Source organism: Embiotoca jacksoni, unplaced genomic scaffold (assembly GCF_022577435.1).
Source record: "Embiotoca jacksoni isolate LCO1_2020_lvr unplaced genomic scaffold, fEmbJac1.0.p SCAF_32, whole genome shotgun sequence".
In the NCBI taxonomy this organism is placed as follows: Eukaryota; Metazoa; Chordata; class Actinopteri; family Embiotocidae; genus Embiotoca; species Embiotoca jacksoni.
Window position 1 is genome coordinate 5319039 of NW_027185384.1, and position 20387 is coordinate 5339425.

Below are 20387 nucleotides of genomic sequence, written 5' to 3' on the forward strand. Positions count from 1 at the left end.
CTCATAGATTCTCTCTGTCTTGTGCGCACTCGTGCACAAACTACACACAAACACACACAGCTCCAGCCATGAGTACAGATAACAGCCTAGTGAAGGAGCCTGATGCACCATTTCCTCTGGTTGTAGCTGCAAATGAACGAACCCAGTGGCTGAATATGGACAGACTGTGACAGCAAATGAGGCAGAAAAGGACACTTAAAATGTAGAGCTGGAGAAATAGACAAGGGGAAGAAGGATACATAGATAGATAGATAGATAGATAGATAGATAGATAGATAGATAGCTGTAGAAAGTGCTTTAAAGAGTATAATGATGACGGAAACAGAGGAGGAAGAGGATAGAGAGACAATGAGACAAAGAGAGAGAGACAGAGAGAGTCACAGGTTGTTGCCGATGGGTTGCTTCCTGAAATATATATATATATATTTTTTTTTGGGGGGGGGGGTGTTACCATGGCAACCCGGGTAATGGCAGACAGGGATTGGTTGTGCTAGTAACCTGCGCCAGCGCAAAGACAGAGAAAGGATATCATCCAAATTCTGTCCACAGTTTCTATCCTCACTAAAATTGGACTCGGGATTATCCAGATGAGGACGAGAGATTTTTTTTTTTTCTGTCTGAAAATGCTCTGCTTATACTGAGAGTTAATCAGCATTTAAGATGCTTATTGCTCTCGTGGTTTTAAGAAAAACATCGCAGAGGTCATAGATTGTATTTTCAGTTTGATGTTAATGAGTTTAACGTCCATATTACTGCCAACAGAGGGAGTCGAACTAAAATGTCTTGAATAAGACAGTTGATTGTTGCAAAGTTTAAGGTGGAACATTTCACGAAAAATAAAAGATATTCTCTATTAAACTGCATTGGTGGAAGTATTGGGGTCTTTTATTTACTGTAAACAAAAGTAAAATATACAAGTCCTGTCATGATAATGACACTTTAATAAAAGGACATACGTATTTATAGCAAAATATACAAAAACTAAAGTAACACAATTGTTATACGTATTGTCTGATTGAACTATGTGTAAGGAGCATTTTGCTGTTTCAGTTTTTTGAAGTGTTGCTCATTTAAGATGATTTATATAGTGGTTAATTGGGTATTTTCATCTCAAACAGTGTCATATTTTATATGGTCAGCAGATGTTTTATAAATATATTTTTAATATGTAAGGTAATTCGTACAAGTATCTCAAATGTGTACTCAAAAAGAGTATTTCCATCGATGTACTTTTTCACTGTATTCAACTGCTACCATTAACCAATGGGTGTGCAAACCAGAGCTTTATTTTTCAAAAACGTAATCAGAACATAAGTCACCCTAAGTGACATGTAAATTTAAGATTAAAGATTTGACCCAGCATTACTGATTTTTTTCCAGCTATATTTAACTTTTTGTGTGTTTTTTTTTAATCATCACTAGCCTCCAATTGTCTTTGTTGTTGTTATTTTTGATCAGATAGCTTCAAATAATCTCGGGCTTTTTATCTACTTTTTTTTTTTGCTCCTGATCACTGATTAAGCTCCTCCTTGTACCCTCATATGCTCTGTTTTAAAAGCTAATATATACATAGTTTAGCCTTAATTAATTCTCATTCAAGCCAATGTCACGTTTTACATTGCGCAGGGGTGCAGTAGTTTGAGTCAAGAGCTCGGCGCACTTACTCAACCTCCTCAAAATAGCCCCATAATGGTGCTGCGCAAGTACATGTGTCTTGTAGTGTAGCCCTCTGGAACTGAGAGGAGACAGGAGAGAGGGCACAGTGAGAGTGGTGTGTGTGTGTGTGTGTGTGTGTGTGTGTGTGTGTGTGTGTGTGTGTGTGTGTGTGTGTGGCAGATGCAGATGTGCGAAAGCTGTGTCAGGGGGCTGTATAAGGATGTGTAATGTCTGTTGCATGTGTGTGTGTGTGTGTGTGTGTGCATATGCATCCAATTGTTCTCCCGTGCTTTCTTGTGTGTCTGTGTTCCCATATACAGTCAATATATGCATTCCAGTTGAATGTGTGTGCTTAGGAGCCTCCAACACGGTGGGTCAATAATTAGCGCAGACAGCAGGGGGAAGCCGACGAGAGAAAACAAGAGGGAAAACAACAGCGTGTGTTAAATAAAAATAAAATATGTTAGGAGGAGCAAGTGTAGCTGAATCCCCCACCCACCCTCTGGTTACTGTGGAAATCCAGATAAGGATGTTTCTTCTCTTATTCTGCTAACAGGGCTCTGCATTGGTTCTGACAGAGCCTGAATACCAATTGCACTGCCCTGGCACCTCCTCCACTGGAGATAGAGACAGAAATAGGGGTTGTGGGAGCAAGAAAGAGCGACGGTGAGGTGGGCAGAGTGGGACATACAGAGAGGGACGGAGGGGAGGGCGAATACAAGGACAGAGGGACACGGAGTAGATACAGCTGACCATATAAAATGATGTCAAACAGGAGCGGACAGAGAGGGAAGGGAGGGAGAAAGGTGCAGAGAGAAGACTGCATGTGTCCAAGAATGAGAGAGAGAGAGGAGACAAGAAGTATGTGAGAGTTTTGTGAGTGGGAAACAACTGCCTCTTAACTCTTATCAACGCTCCCTCTATACACAACGTTATATTCTTGATCGAGGCACAGCAACAAGGTGGACCTATACAGTACTGTCTTTGACCATTTTCAGATAATTTTTACTTTTTTTTTTGCATTTACATCTTGAAGCAACTGCTGACCATCAGCTGGTAATAATAGCGAAGGCCTGATGATAGCTAGGGTAGCTAGAATAATTTATCATTTATGCCGTGCCGCAGGGAGCACATCGTCTCAATTAAAACACATTGACTGTGTGTGCTCCAGCTCTAGCCCCTGGCTTCATTACTAATGTACAAACATGTGGACATGCATACACACACATACTCGAATACGCACACATCTTTCTCCACATACTTGACATGCTCCCATCTCTCCTCCTTTTTCCCCACTTTCCTCTCCTTTGTTATGCAAAATGCTGTCGCTATTGTAAGCAGTGCTGTTTCTTCTGTAGGAGCAGACCAGTGTTGCTAAAAGCAGAGTTCAGGACGGGAAATCAGGTTGTGATGAACTTAAGAGAAAAAAAAACGAAAAAAAAAAAAAACCTGGACGTCGATATGGTCAAGTCCTCAGAGAAGAGCTACAATAAAGGAGGCAAGGTGCTCTTTAACTCCCAAAGCATCAACAATGTGTCACCACTTGCTCTTGATATACAATGCATCCCCCCCCCCCCCCTGTTTTTCTGTTTCTGTTTCCCCTCTTCTCCTCACTCCTTTCTCTCAATGGCAGCAGTAGAAATTTTTTTAAATACATTTTGCAAAAGTCAATTGGCAGCCACTCTCTTTGTGAGTCGCACAAGACGTTTTTAGCTTTGAAAAGCAGCAACCGTGCCAAGTTATCAGCTCCAACTCGTCCAGTTTTTGTGGAATGCAGTGCATACGGAGCGCTGAGTTCCCTGCTGCATTGGAAGTTATTGTCCTCCTCCCATGTATTTGACTACGCTTTTATCAGTTTGTGTTTTGTTGAACAAAATGATGTATTTTTCTGCAATGAGCGGGTTCACACAACGACTTCATGTCGACACGCGGGATTGAGTTGAGCCCCCCAAATGATTACACCACTACTCTGCTGTTGGACACTCGATAAGACTCTATGGAGTTTCGCAATCTACCTATAGCGGCTGCAGAAACTGGCCTGCTAGATAATCATGAAATATCGCTCGGGTATCTCACCAAAGTGTGCAATACACCCGTCAGTCCACTACAGGATATTGTGTCACTGTCTCACATTTTGCCTCGCCCAGCTGTGAAAACTAAAGTACCTTAAATTTAGCACACAAAAAAATCACTATCGGACGGTTAGGGTTTGGAAAAGAGTTCTCGAAAGAAATCCATGTTGCTTTCTCACGGACTCGATACCTGTTCTCTTGTGTCAAAGTCCTTTGTTTGATCCATCCAACCACCCTTCACCTACCTTCCTTCTCACTGTGTCACTTTTCTACTTTAAATGACCTCAGTCCTCTGACCTTCTTTGACCGTAATCATATGTGCATGTACTTCTAATGCCAAAGTGAGGCAAAACACCACCCTGATAAAGTATCCTCTAGTGGTTTGATGGGTGTATTACATGCTTTGGCTTGATACCTTGCTGATAACATTTTGTGCACAATGTGAAAGGAGCGGTGTGTTGGATTTAGTGACAGCCCACCCTCCCTGTTCAAGCCGGTCGGAGTGGTCATGAAACTTGGGGGGGGGGGACATGAGAGGCCCTCTCTACAGCCGGCGTTTGGTTTTCTTGTTCATAGTAGTGCAACATGGTGGGCTCTGGGGAAGGGGACCCTCTCAATATGTAGATATGAAATCTACATATTTCACATTTACGCTTATCCTTCTTTTAATTCATTGCAAGTTATATAATTCCACTTGTTAGACAGGGTACTCATTAGCAACTAGTAAGGGCTTATTTCTGATAGGGCTTCAAGGCCATGTCAAAACAGAGGCGAGCAGCTTTCTCCGAGGCACCAAAAGAAACGTATACTCTTTCCTAAAGGCTTTGAAATGCTGGCCCATCATACTATAATTAATCAGTTGACTGAATAAATACATGTGACTGACTGTCGTTCACGTCTTTTTCCAGGTCAGTGCTACCCATACATCTATGATATGTACCAGTGCTGTACTGACACGTCCTTGAAAGTAGCGTTAGCTGCACATTCTGGATGAATGATTTGTAGCGTGTGAGGTGCTATTGCCGTACTTTAATGACAAACGCATCGGACATATTTTACAGCAGAAAAGCTATGAGGAGCAGAGGGGGAGAGATACAACGTGACTTGGTAGAGGACCAACAGCCGAGACTGGGGCCTACGATTGAAACAAGTACGAGCCAAAACTCCCCCGAGACAAAACACTAATCAAAAATCTACTGCTAATTCCTGAGATAGCGGAAATTATTTTGCATTGCTGTCATGTCTGATCAGGATTCTTGAAAGAGATTGGTTTTTTTTTTTGAAAGTCAAATCTTAATTCCGTTGACATTTTTTGAGGGTGGGGTCAGATCAGCTCTGACAAGGTTGCATAAACTAAGTGAAATAATTTCACAGTGACTCACATGCATGAGAAATGAAGTGGAGCAATGGTAGGAGTTTAATTAGCTCTGTCACGTATTTTGCAGGGATTTTTATTGGGTCCCTGTGGAGGGTGTCAAAATACGTAACTTCAAATATTTAGCATGGTGGAAGTTAATAATAAGGTAACTGCTGGTAATGTTGCAGAATAATTCTCGTGCAAATGAGCATGGCATTTTATTTATTGTAGAGTGACCCATTCCTGCTCAGTTACAATGCATTGAATATATTTGCCAATAACTGCTGCTTAGCCCAAGAAAATTATAACTATACACAACAAAACCTTCTTTTTGAACTGAAATTGTATCCCGGAGGTTCCTGCATGGCGTCCATGCCAATCTTCACCTCCTTCCTGCAGGGAATATTCCCAACTATTTCAGTATTTTTCTCTGTGTTCCTGCACCTGAGGCACGGGATTGTGATATCTCTACAACCGTGGGATGGGCAGTATAGTGTGTTATCGCTGGCGACACACTTTAAGAGGCACCACACATGCACAAATGATACACGCATGCAGGTACTGCGTTTCACAGATAAAAAAGATTGTGACACCCTCCTTCTCAGTGTACCTCGGGGGCAGAGGAGAAACAAACCACAGTCACACCCTGAAAATGACAGAAATGCCATATCGTATCCCAGTGACATTTCTGCACTGCTCGCTTTTTCTTCTTCAAATTTAAAGTGTGCTATACACTTTTTTTTTTCTTTTTTTTTTTTGTATTTTAATCAACGCTTTATAATACAGCCATAACTTTACAGTGCAATTTCCCTGCATGATTCACCAATGAAATAATACACGTTTTACTCCATGGGTTTTAATACAGTACATTTTTAACTGACAAAAATCCAAGTTAGTTGTATTTATATATTTGTACGTGGATGCTCTTCCTTCTGTGTTTCTGTGTGCATTCTGTTCATCATACCATTGGCCAGGTTATCTCCTCCTTTATCATTATCTCCTACACTAGCTCATAAATCTGGGTGCTGATAGCGCTGCTCCGGCATCCTGATGCATATTCATAACACCGCGACCTAAATATTCATGAGCAAATGTCTGGCCAAACAGCTTCCCCCGCCAGAATAGTGAAATATAAGACACAGTTTGCCTTTTTATGTGCTTGTTTTCGCTGCAGTTTGTGGCAATGGGTGGGGAGTTTTGGAGGAGATGATGTATTTGCATGTCTCAAGGAAAATTATAGGGTGCGGAAATTTCCCTCCAACTATGCGAGGACTTCACTGAGGTAGTTCCCAGTTTAGGGGTTTTTTTTGTTTTGTTTTTTTTAGCAAAAGTTGTCCAGGGGCTTGCAGTTGAAAATGAAAAATGAGCACAGTAACAACTTTGAAAGATTTATTTTCCAGAGATGGTGTGCATACATCATGGTTACAGAACAATAAATGACATATTACCATGCAAATCAGATGCATCGGCTTTTTCTTCTTTTTTTTAAAAAAATTTTTACAACCAAAACAAAACCATAAACTTAATGTGTTTTTTCAGGTAAGATCAAGGGCCTATGTGACATCTTTCACAGTTTATATTGAACAGTGTTGTGTTGCAGTGAGTCAACTCTACTTTATTTTGTCCAAATGCTTTTTGACCCTACTCTTGTGTGTATGCATTTTCTGTCACATTTATTTTGACATAATCAAAAATTGTTCTATCAAAATTAACTTTAGTATTGACCTGGTTGTGCTCTTTCACATTGATTCTTATGGAAATCAGACAAAGGAAAAAGACGTGCTCAGATATGCCATCTGAAAGTTTTTTTATTTATTTATTTTTTTGTTCCTTTCATTTACACTTCAGTTATTCTGCGGATGAATAACTTGATAGCAGATTGACGGCAGATGTAGAGAGCGGGAGGCAATAAATGGTAGGCTGTCACACATGAGAAGAGGTTGTCACAATCTTGTCATGTTCTTATTAGTTACAAGTGTTTGCTGCAGTACATTTACAAAATATAACACCATGAATACAGTCAGTGCATCCAGGCATTTAAATGGCATTTATATATGATACCGACAATGAGATTTAAAACCTTACTTTAAGCCATACTGCACTTTTTAACCTTCCTCTCCATGTCTTTGTCATTTCGAGTAATGATCAGTACACGGTGTGAAGTGTGTCTGAGGGAGGCAACTCATAGCAACTCAGATATCCCTGGAGACATAAAGAAAATTTACAATTACAGACCATTGGCTATCACCTTTATTTTAACACCAAACCTTTTTTTCCAGCTCTTCCTATTGGTTGCAGCACCAAGGACAGTCACATCCTGGATATTGATAAATGAGCACCTTTTAGCAAACCTGATGATTCAAGCTTAGCTGAACAAAATGCTTGGGCTTATAAGATTGGGGTAACTGCTAAGTAAGCCAATTATATAGGCTGTTCAAAAAAATGGTCTTGAGGGAATTCCTCTATTAACGGTCTCTCCCCTACTTATGTTGAATATGCTGTGAGATTTCTATTTCTTGCACTTTCGTTATTACTTCAGACTCTAACATGGAGAATGTCATGTACTACACAGTCATTTACCATGTTCATGATTCATAGAATGTAATTCCATTACTGTAATATATTTAGGAGAAGCAATGTAACTATTATTAAATCAATTATCAAGTTACTGATTACGCCTTTGTACAAGAGGCTTTACAACTACACAACTGCACCACTGGTTGCAGCTTCCCCCTCAATGTGTTCATACCACATAAATATTGTGTTTTGCAGTTAAGTTGAATAATGCCCCGACATGACAAGTGATGTGTGAAGATCCAAATTTGAGTGAGATCTGACGAAATACAGTCCGACATACACGTTAGAGACGAAAGACGTGTCGTAAGTAGTCATCCTCTCGATGTGAAGAAGCCTAGGATGAGTTTAACCTTTCGCATCTTTAAAATGTAATTGCATGATCGTTGAGAATGTATGGTGGCCCCTTAGGACAAAACACACAACGGAGAAAGCGCAAACATTAGTGGGGAAACACACGCAAAAAGAAAAATGCTCTGCTGGAAGTGCTCTGGGATGCTAATGTGAGTGATGGCCTCGAATCTGGATGAGCAGCAGACACTTTTGCGTGATCGTCATCTGGCTGCTCATCTATCTGTGTAGCCGCTGGGTCCAATTGAGCCTGTCACTTTTCCCAATATATCAGCATCTGTAGAGAGAAATGAATTTTGTCCTTTTATTGTGCTGCAACTTCTCCTGAAGGTGCGCTGGCAATTTACTGTTCCCAAGGGTTTATAAGCGCACTTGTTATTTGTTTTCAGTGAATAAATACATACATTTTCATTATTCTCTATGCCAAATAAAAAATAAAAAAAAACTTATAATGAAAGCTAAGCAAATATCTGACAGTCTTTTGGTTATGGGTAGTTACACAGTCTTTCACTCGTGCTTGCAGTCATATTAGTTTATTTTCACTTTAATCTGTTGCTCATATTAAGTGTGCAGAAGATCAGAAAATATACAGAAGCTGTCACCAGGATGCAGCCTGACCTTTCTGAACAAAATCGCTTCATAGTCACTCTCATGACTCGTCCGCATGGCCTAATTTTGCAGTCGTACCAGCACAAATGCAGTTCCTTTTCGAAATTAAAATAAGAGTGTTGTGTGTCTCTCACAAAATGACAGCTTGTCCTCGTGTCTGACAGCCGAACGTCGCTCACTCCCCGGTCCTCTCAGCAGGCATCATACGGACACCAAATTATTCATCTAAGAAAACATTTGAAATGAAGAAAAAAAAAAAACAAAAAAAAAAAACAGTGGAACAAATTCCATTCTTCCTCATTTTTTTTTTTTTCTTCATCTTTTAGTCAGATGGCATTTCTGAGTATGGGTTTCCAACAAGGCCCCCCCAAAAAACTGCCGGAGCCTCAGCTCTGCTGAAACGTAGCGTTTGTGTGTACATAAATGAAAGCCACCCTTAACAATGGTCCAACATGAGATGAGCTGCGTGCTTCATGTTCTGTGGAGTTCTCTCATTGTCAAGTCAGTCAGCTGTCAGCAGCATTATTGCGATGATTCGGAAAAGGCCTTTTGTTCAAAGGGGGGAATCATCTCTATTCAGCTCATCCGGAAGGGAGGGGAGGTGGAGAGGAGAGGGATGATGAATGACTTAATAACTCAGGTCGTAGCACAAACCACACTTATTTTTCCCCGGTTTTCTGTCTAATTTTAGACTTTTTTTGTTCAGTCACTTTTTCATTTTCCTCTCCATCTGTCCTTGCCTTCACTCTCCATCCATCAAATCTCCTCTTCTTCTGCTCTTACTTCCAGACGTGATGACATCCACGTACAGAAACACAAATTGCACACTTTGAAGTCTGAATGAAGTGACAGCTGCATGCTTCCCCACTGTCTGCCTGGCTTTTATTGGTGCCCTGGCGCTTCTCGATGGTAATTGGGTGAACTGGTAATAGGGCACAGCATAGAGGCATTCCCCCCCCCCCCCCCCCCCCCCCCCCCCGTTCGATAACTATTTTCTGGTTTATAGCTATGGACATCTGGTAACTGACTGTTTACTAAACCCCGCCCCCCTCAGTTCTGTTTTTATGCTGATCAAGCTTTCTGTTCTCACGCAGCGCATATGCATTTTACAGTGATAACAGTGGCATTCATCTCTTAAAAATCAGACATATGTAGGCAAAAGCTCGCTCTCATTTCCGGCCAGCAACCATCGATTTCGACTGCTGAAGGTATTACTGCTGCCAAAACATTTCGCCATAGCTCACAAATTAAGCTAATGTTAGCTTCATGAGTTGGTTGAACATGTTGTTTTTTGATTACTTTTTAATGCTTCCAGCAGACGTCTTTTAAAAGGAAAGTCTTGTAAAAGGGCTTTTGCACTTCGTGGCAGCAAACGGTAGACCACACGAGATTGTGGACGACATAGAATTCGGGATGCTTCCAAATTTCCTACCCTATGCTGTGTTCAAATATGTTTGAGCCCAAACAACAGCATGTTTGACAAGTGCGAATGTTCGATAATCCCTGCTGGGGTCAATTTGAACGAGGCAGATGCAGGGTCCAACTCGGGTGTTAAGGCTAACTGTACCAAAATCAAGATATGTACCGCTGATGAGGATGCAAATATCAATGCGGCTGAAGGGTAACTCTTGTCTCATGGTGAAATTGAACACAGGCTACTATTTATTTGGTTAGAAGAAAGCTTCCAAAGTTAATGAAACACTTTTAGGGACGATGCAGAAAATGCCTTCACACAAGAGGTTACACGAGACACAATGGGGATTGTACCTCCACAGGGTAAAACAAAAATAACTATCAGTCACATTTTAAACTAAAATGTCACCCGGATAATATTGTAAGTACTTGGGTACAGGCTGTAACATGAACAGGGGGAGGATGTCGGAGAGGAGGGAATTGTTCTCGGACACGGGACAGATTTAATGTAACTAATTCGGGCGTGCTTAAAGGAACAGCACTGTTCTTTTGCAGGGTACAACTAGTCCAAGTATCACAAGTATGATCAGGAGAACTTTAAGGACAGGCTCTTGATGCATTCTAACATAATCTTGTTTGGCTACCTAGCTCATTTTCAAACGGCATGCCTCACTTTTAATCTTGCACGGAAAAAAAAATGTCTTGAGGATTAGGACTAACTAAAAAAATCGGACAAATGAAGCTAACTCTATCTCAGGCAGGCTTATGCCAGCTCGTGTTTCTGAACTGTAAACTTCCCCAAATCGAAGAAAGAAAAGAACAGAGATGCAAATGTTACCCTAAACTCTGATAACATTAACGGCTTCCACAGAGATACTACACACTGCTTGTATTAGTCATAAACACCTTATATAATTTTACTGTGGGTAAGCTATTTAGTCTCGCATCCAAACATTTCCATCTATGCTGGAGCAGAGGAATGTGTTGTTTATCTATTCCTCACACTATTGCTGTTGTGTTTTTTTTTTGTTTTTGGAAAGGCAACAACAACAAAAATCACCACCCTCAGATTTTTAAAAAATAGAGTAATTTTCTTCCTGGTTGGCCAAACAATATTCAAATGATTTCCAAATATCTGACCGTTGTGAAATTTTCATAAAGCAATCAGCCTCCGCCTCGGTTTCATCGCTCATCGTTGCAGGCCCACTGCTGGAACAGTTCACCTGAAAAGCAGCCAAAAGCCGAGACCCATCAGCGAGAGTGGAGGCTCTGATGGGTTGCGGTGTCTCTGTTTTCATCTCCTTTATCCCAAGTTGTGCTTACAGCCTCTTTTTTTTTTTTTTTTTTGCCTTTGGGACACAAACATATTAACTTTCAGCCTGTTGCAGCTGCCAACTTCCTGCACCCAACTGTTATTTATTTTTTTGGTGGTTACTCACCTAATAGTCTGCCCTGAACCGGTAGAATTGTCCAGTATTTCCTCAGGTTATGCATACATCAAGGGAACACTGTTTCATTTACTGTGTGGCTGCCCTATACCGTAGAGCTATTTACAGCTATACTCCCTCTTTCTTGGAGGCTGTATTATCGAGTAGTATATTAAATAGGTCATGCAGCCACATTGCATGCTGTTTAAGTTGTTTTCTTTATTTTGAGAGAGAAGTACAGGGTTGCCTCTTCATATATTGACTCTGCCTTTAAATTATTAAACACGCAAGAGCTATCCTCTCCCTCTGCTTGCTTGGGTCACCGTTGTCAGCAAACTGGTGGATTTTCACATACAGCCACCTTGAAAAGCCATTGCGAGGAAAATAGCTTTCAGTGCAGCATATTATTTTTCAAGGGTTTGTGGAAAAAAAATGTACAAGACCTGTTGAACTAGTTTTTCTATACCCGGGCAATACCTCCACCGTTACCTACACACACCGGAAAATTGGTTCACTATGTATTACCAGATCAGGGCTATTCAATAGCAGCCCGCAGGCTGGATACGGACCTTTTGGATTTTTCCATGGTCCGCCAGAAGCTGCCTGCAAATCAGGCCGAACCGCAGACATAAGAGGATATAAGCAGGTGAGTGTGCTTCTTGAGTCATAGACAATATATGTGGGTAAGCTTGACGACTGCATGGCATTGGGACGGGGAGGATCAGGGACACCTTGCGTGTTAGTGACAATAAAAAATGTGCCTCGTTGCACTCTTTGCTTGTGCACCACAGGAAAAACTCACAGTAGCTTGGCTAACAGCAAGCAGCAGCTATTTTGTTTGCTCTGTCGTAAGTTGATAAAGCAGTGCACTGGTTGTTGTGTGGCATTGATTGTAATGATTCCATTTAAGTGAAAGAAAAAGGATGTGTGTAGTTTGTTCCATGTACTTACATATCTACACTATACTGTATTTTGTGTGGCACACAAACCCCCAGTGCTTTTCCTATTTGGCCCACTTGCTATTGAAGTTGAATAACACTGAACATTCTCTATGTCTCTAAGCAAAACATAAAAACACGACAAAATTAGGCTCCAGCAGTTTTTTGCTGATGACCCACCACCATGGTGAATCAGGTTCAAAAGTTAATGGGATTTGCCCACTTCTACATACAACAACAAACATGGAAAGTTACCTGAAGGTTGGAAGAAATTAAATAGAGGAGAGGGAACCTGCAGACCTTTTTTATTTTCTCTACTTGCCAAATACAAGCACAGGCACAAATAAGGACACGCAGAGCAGGCTTTTCAGAGCAGCTGTTTACTGTTGATTCTAATACCTTTTTAAGATCCGTATTATGATCGAAGACAATGCTCTTGTAACACACTTTCCCTACCTTTCGTATATCACGCTGACGGTGTAAAGTAGAACCTGCCAACGAGACGACTCCTGCTCCACATATCTGTGTTCCAGGATGAGGAGTTTATATTAAAGGTGTAGAAAATGATGAGATTTAAAGAGCGTGGATACAGCAATAAGATGATCACTAAATCCTATAAAAGACTCCTTTATTGCTAAAGATAACTGTAACTACAACCCGACCCCAAAACCCCATCACTGATTATACCACTTATTATATGCTGTCTGCTATGTTCCCCTTTGGCGAACAAAATAAAATGGACCATGCTCCAAAATTAGCGCTGACATATACTAAAGCTACCTTGGCGGTAAACTCCACTATTGCAGTAAGAACTCCATGACAGTTTGGTGCCTGTGTAGTTCCATCTTATGCATAGTTAATAGGCTAGTTGTTTTTTTTTTCCCTTTTTCTTGAATACATATTCAGGTTTATTTATACAGAGACAATACAGCGGACGCTCAGAGACTTAAAGCACCAAAAAGTGAATTGAGAAAGAGAAACAGCCAATTGCAGACAGACGGAGAGACACACCAGCAGAAGGACGGGCAGATCAGAAGACAGATAGAACTGGGAGAGGACTGGCAGACATGGCGTTGTGTATGTATGTGTGCGTGTGTGTGGGTGTCTTTATGCCCCAGCTGAGCCTCAGCAGAGCAGCAATACAGAGGCCAAGTTAAATGGGGAGGAGAGATTAAAGGCAGTGCAGCCTCTGTATTCAACCACCGCTCTCCCCACACCTCAGTCTGCATGCTGATCAAGCTGCAGTGAAAGGAGCCATGCACCCTGCCACTCCCACACACAAGTGTGCAAGCTACACACTTGTGCAGCATTATATCAGATTTATAACATATGGTTATTAAAAAAAAAAAAAAAAAAAAAAAAAAATCTCAAATTAATGCAACATCATGTTGTTACCATAGTAGCTGTCATTAAAACAGTTACATAGTCCTCCTAACAAAGCAGCTCTAAGTTATACGTTTTATTCTAAGTTGTTTCATCGTTACAGTGACTTTGTTATAGTGTTAAACCTCCCTAAGAGCCGAACAGCCTCCAGCAGCTTCAGACTATTAAGGGGAATTGAGTTTTATACAGGTGTTAAATCAGGAAGTAAAATTGGGGGGCAAGGAACGGGATAAATGCACTGCAGTTTGTGTGTGTTTATGACTTCTTGGTGAACTTCAGTAAGATTTCTGACTCTCCTGTTGAGATAGTTCCCCCTTATGTCAGAGTAGAACTATTTTTAATGGAGTGTCACCTGTTGATTGTCGTTGCATCATCACAGTGCTGCATAGATGGATGATTCACACAAGATTGATCATTTCCCCTTGATTTTAAAATTATTATTGTCTGGTAATACAGCTTTCTTTTCACATGATTTCGTTCTGTCTTTAATTAGCTTGGGGTTGATTTTAAAATAACATTTATTCTTTCTCCAATGTCATTCATATTTGTTTGGTCGTGATATTTTTTGATAGAACAACAATTACTCTTTGCAAGCTTTCATTTTGGTGGAATGAGGAATTGAAGTATTGTTCATTGAGCTGTATCATCAGTGTGTTTTGCACTTTATGCGCCACCATTTTAATGCTGTCCTGCCATGAACCCTGCTCTAATTCAGGTTGCTGGTTGAGCTGACTGCCTGACCGCGTTTATCTAACCGTCAATTGACATTTTAGCAGGTAAGATAATTGAAAGAAACCATCACTGGTCTCTTGATGTTAGTGCAATTACTGCAATTTGAGTACAGCAGTTGAGTGGAAGCATTACTTGTCTTCGTTTTAGTATATTCTGTCTATGCACACAAACCCACACAGACACTCAAGCACATGCAGGCTAAAAATCCTGACGTCATACCTGTTGACCACGTTTTCTTTGAAGACAGGAACAGATTAACACAATAAGTCGATTGCATTAATACCATACTTGAAGTAATCTTATTTGAAGTCACTTAATGGTTGAGAGAGACATTCACCAAGAGGCACCAGATATTATCTTGCAAGATGACAAAATATAACCAAAGAATACCTTATATTTGCTTCTCTCTTATAGGAGCAAATACAAGAGGCTCAAATTGAATAACCCCAGTTCTTGTGACGTCCATGTCAAGTCTCTGTAGCCCCTGTAGCACCAAGCCGCAGTTACATTTTTGAAGAGTTACGCTTCAGCTCTGAAAACGCCTCCAGCGGAGTTACAGAGTCTCTGTGACACCCTGGTGCACAAACATGAATCCATTACTCTTTCTATGTTGGTTACCGTGGATTGGGAGGTTAGCTCTGTTTCCTCCTGGCCATCATTGTAGCTCCGCATTATTCACATCATGTTCGAACATGTCAGTCTTTTTCACAGAATCGACAAAATCCGCACAACAAAACCTGAACCTTTTTGAGGTTGCCGATAGAGTTGCCTTCTCAAAGAAAAGAAAGAAAAAAAAAAGCTTTGTTCAACTGATATTTTGTTGGCAAAGAGCTGGAGAGGTTGTAAATTGTGAATGTCCCACCCTCTAGCAATGTGTGCATTTGTGTGTGTGTGTGTGTGTGTGTACGTGAAGAGAATAAATAGAAAAAGAAAGAGAGGGCAGAAGAGAGGTTTTTTTTTTTTGAGGGAAAAATAAAGTAGGCCTACAAATTCAAAGAAATCGTGAGTTCAGAGTAAAATGGCAACTGCAGCATTGCACTCCTACACATGCACGAAAGAAACCATGCATACGCTAAATGGACCGGATTTAAGTTATTCCGACCGCACTTACAGATGCTTTATTATAGATTTTTACACAATCAAGCCCAGCCGACCAGCTGATCAGGAGCCTAACACTGTCTGACATACCCTGCTTCTGTCCCCTAAGGGTGCAGAAAGATAGAAATGATTGGACTTTCACTCGTTCACCCAGGGGTCTTAGTCTGCGAAATCATAGCACCATTTAAGGGACTTCACCTTATCATCATTGCCCTGTTGTGATGTATCCTCTGGAGGCGGAAAATGTGCTTAATTGCTGTAGTGAAGTGGCACTTGTGTGTGTGTGTGTGTGTGTGTGTGTGTGTGTGCGCACATAAGCTTTCCTGTGTTACCAAGGGTTACGGAGGTCATTTGTTTTTCCTTTTCTCCTGCCGTTTTAATTGATGATCATTCATTGTTTCACGCCAAAACCCTGTTATTAAGCAGAGTTCATTATTCTAAAACATTAACACTGGGGAATAGAGGGCGTCTCGGGGGAAAATACCATTCTTTACGTGCTTTACACAAGGTCACAGTAGGAAAATGGGGCCCTAGCTTCATTATGAAAGCCAAGTTAAGCTACACGGAGACTGAATGAATTTATTTTAATCAGAAGTCAATGCTGTAAAAAAACAAAACAGCGACGCAATAGTCTCTAAGCCTCCGAATCTGCACGCAGTTGAACAAAAGTGTGGGCATCCTGCGGGACCTTAGAGATATTGTAAGGTCTCATTTCTTTTTTTTAGCAATTAATTGATCTATCTCACCGTCTGTAAAATGTCCAAAGTAATGTTCACAAATTGCTCGTAGCATATATGGTTATATAGCATAGTTTTTTTCGGATTAGAGGCCGTTTTAGAAAAGCTCTGTTTTTGGGGAAGAAAAATGTCTCCACTGGATGGAGAGAAAATGGAGAGGATACCGTCACTCACAGATCAATAATATTCAAAATTATTGGGGGCTAAAAGCCATCAGTAATGTCTGTGAGTGCCAGTCTTTTGTCAGTTTTAACGTCCCATGCTAACTGCTGATGTTTCCATTAGATTAGTGTGCTAATATTTGCTAATTTGCACATACGGTGCAGTTGAGGATGATGGGATTTTTGTTTTGTTTTGTCATAAAGACAAATTAAGATCAGCCCTGTTTTAGCCCTTACGCGTAAGCTATTGTCTCGTGCTTTCAAATAGCAATTGTGTTATGATTAGCAATTGTGTCACGTTAGGAGCAAAAAAAAAAAAAAAATGGCTTTATGAGATGTTATTGGAGCAGAAGATCTCAGAAGTTGTAGCTCCGGTTGCATGGCAACATTGATTTTGTCTGTGTGCATATGTATGAGAGAAACGAAGGGAGGCCGAGGTTATATCTGGCGTTATATGCTGCATTTGTGCTCATATTCTTTTATGCATGTGCTTATGTTTTAGTGTGTGTGTGTGTGTGTGTGTGTGTGTGTGTGTGTGTGTGTTAGTTAGTGCTTCAGTGTGACTGCTGCTTGCCCAAGCATTTTAGGGAAAAGGAAAATCAAATCATTTTTTCCACAAAGCAAGTGAAGCGCTCATACAAGCTTGCTTCACCCAAAATAGATCGGCCAGGCCAACAGCTCCCTCGTCATGATGAGAGAGTGCTCCCAATGAGAATTGTCTCCAGAACTTTCTCTGACTCATGGCGGCATAGGCGGGGTATTAATAATTTCAAGGCTATAGCTTTGTGATGACATTTGGTCACTCCATCCGTGTGAAGAGTGTAAATGACTATCTACTGTCAGCCAACGTAGTTTGAAGGGAGTGTTCTTTCTCAAAGCAACCTAATGCATGACACAAAATTGTATCTGTAGCAGTTCATTTTTAATCCAATTCAGATTTATTTATTTTTTTTCCCCATTTTACTTTAATCAAGGAACCAGAGCCTGCCAAGAAGTAAAGTTCAAAACTGTGGCCCTCAGGCAAGAAGTGAGAAGTAATTTTACAGTGAGGAAGAAATAACTCTCATATCTGTCTGTTGATATGAAGCTGGAGCCTTCGAGCTTGACTTGGCTGAAAGACTGAAAACAGTAAACAACCTGATTCATCCTAAGGTAACAAGATCTGCTCTTCAACACCTCTAGATTTTATTAACCTAATTGTATTAATATACGATATCTCACTTCTTGAATGTTTATTTTCTTGGCTATGAGGAGTGACTTCCTGTAGTCTTGTTGTTAATGTGAGGTTGCCAGGCAACCAGTAGCCAAGAAATCATCCCACACCAACCAAGTATGTATGCTACGTTCATACAGATTTTCTTTTGGAATAAATGAAACGTATGTAGCTTGTTATAGCGACCTTAAATGTGCCGGTATCTGAATTTTGTTGGAATCAAACTACCTTTTTTTTTTTTTTTTTTACCTCCGTTTCCAGTCTTTATACTAAGCTATGCGAAACGGCTGCTGGCTTAACAGTTAGATGGACAGAAAAGGTTATTTCCCACCGTATCTGGTTGCAACGTGTGGCTCCGGCCTTTCTCAGCAACGCTCGGTATTCCACCAGTTACTCAGCGTTCCAGAAGCGGCTCGGCGTCTCGTCTGTTTTTGATGGAAGCTGGTGTAAAATCGCGTCAAGCGCACAGAGCATGTAGGCCGTGCAGGAAGTCGGACAGAAGAACGGCATCGAGAATCCAGTCAATTTTCAAAATAAAACACTGCACAAGCTCGCGCTCGTACATCACTACAACAACGTCCACCCCACTTGATTTTTAAGTAAGAGAATAAATGCGTTGTCCCTCTGCTAACAGGCTCTGTATGTAAAAAAAAAAAAAAAGTTATAAAACAATTTTAACAACTAAAACACAGGAAACTGTTTTAATTTTGTCTGGAGGATACAAAACCAAGTAGGACATAACAACAGTTACCACAAAACAGACAAAAAAAGAAACTATTTAAAAATGTTTACCCCCTTAATGCAAAAACATTGAGGAAGAATGACCAAATCAGGAAGTCAACATCAGGCAGACGAAACACTTTGCCTCTCTAACACTCCTGGTGGTGTATGAAGCCATCACAGCTGTAACTTAATAACAGGAATTGTAACCAGCAAAATACCAGGGCAAGAGTGGCATCGATCTTCTCACCTAGCTTGACATGAGCAGAATTTCCAAAAATGTCGACCACCTTTCATCAAAAACATAAATTAGCTCCAGGGAACAAGTATGGCACTCCACTGAAAACCCTCATGACAGTCAAAATGTCTTCATTATTTCTGTCCATCCTTCCTACACTGCTCATTTGTTACACTTTTAAACATCAAAGACATACGGTTTCCTCATCAAACGGCTTTAAATTATCATCAATGTCCAGGCGCCAAATAAATTGAGGTCCACAATAAGTGGCTGCCATCATTGTTTCTGTACCTCACTCTCCTGTTCAAGTTCCAGGTTGTCTTTTTTTAGATTCCATTCAGACCTTACATCCTCCTCCTGCTCTTTTACCTAGAGCTGTAATTTTGTCTGGTCCACTCTCCTTCCCGTTACACCACATGCTGTTCAGCTGGCTCTTGCAGCCTCTGATTAGGCTTGTTAAAAGGATTCATTTAAAAACTAGCCCGCCCGGCCTCGGGGTAGAGGGATGACATCAAGGTTCTACTAATGCAGCGTTTGGATCCAAAATGGGATTTCAGACTTGCAGTCTTGGCGCTGGACTCTCCTCTCTCATTCTGAACAGCTGTAGTGTGCTGGAGTGATACAGCATTTTAGTCCAGCTTTTTGTACACATACACACACTGTCCTCTCCAGTAGAACAGATGTGATGTTCGTTTCCAACTACGTCAAGCTGCCATGCAGTGATTCTGGGTTAAGTGGAGAATCTGTGGAAAAGAAATGTTTTGTTAGCAAGACTTGCGCCATTACATGCAGCGTTTTGATTTTTCGAAAAGAGCATGTCCGTGTTCTGGCATTGTTATAATTCCTATTGCTTCACTGCCACACACTCCTCTGGGACACTGGGACAACATTGTTTGCTTGATACACAAATCAATATGTTATATTTCCGCACTCAAGTTTTCTTCAACTTACACAGCATATTTTTTTTAGCTTTGCTCGCGAGAGCACGGTGCTCTGTGGATGCCGATGTCAGTCGCTTGGTTGGCTCAAAATGCACTGGTCTGAGGAGAAAGTGCAGCAAGACTCCTGTTGGCTGCTGGTGCAGCGTACAGTCTTGTGTTGTGGCTGCATTGCCCCAATCTCAGCCTACTGACAAATTCTTTAGAAATAGATGTGTTGAAGTGTTTGCTGGAAAAAGCTTGTTTCCATCCATGTGCTTTCTTATACCATGTCACAACCAGGACTGTGGCGAAAGGTAATTCAATGATCTAAAATTCGGGAATACCATTCATGCAATCCAACCTGTGTGATAACAGACAGCACCTTAAATGCATCAAACACCGGGCTCCGTCTTTGATGTAAACTCCTGGTTGGTTTGTTTCTTCTTCAGCTGGAACTTTGTTTCATCACATCAGGCGCACATCCTCATGTTGCATAATTCTGTTTGATACAGCATATTTCATTTATTTTTCCTCCAAAATCCAACATGTTACTGTACTTAAAACTATATTGACTGGGTTTGATTTGAGACATGGACTGATGGGTCCATCTTTTATCATCATGGCCCCTGTATGCTGGTAGTAGTTCACGTAAAGCAGGGTGTACCTACATTTACAGATTTGTTTATAGCATTACTTACACTGACAATGTCAACTGACAGCAAGTATATTACTTTCAGTCAAGAAAAATCCATTTCATTCATTGCCATCAAGTTTTGTGCTGTCTTGTT

At 40.8% G+C, this 20387-nt stretch overlaps 1 protein-coding gene across 5 annotated transcripts in view; it reads left to right on the plus strand.

Annotated features, from left to right (window-relative positions):
* Positions 1 to 20387, plus strand: part of tafa5a (TAFA chemokine like family member 5a) — a 137719-nt gene that overhangs the window by 52651 nt on the left and 64681 nt on the right. The window lies entirely within an intron of this gene.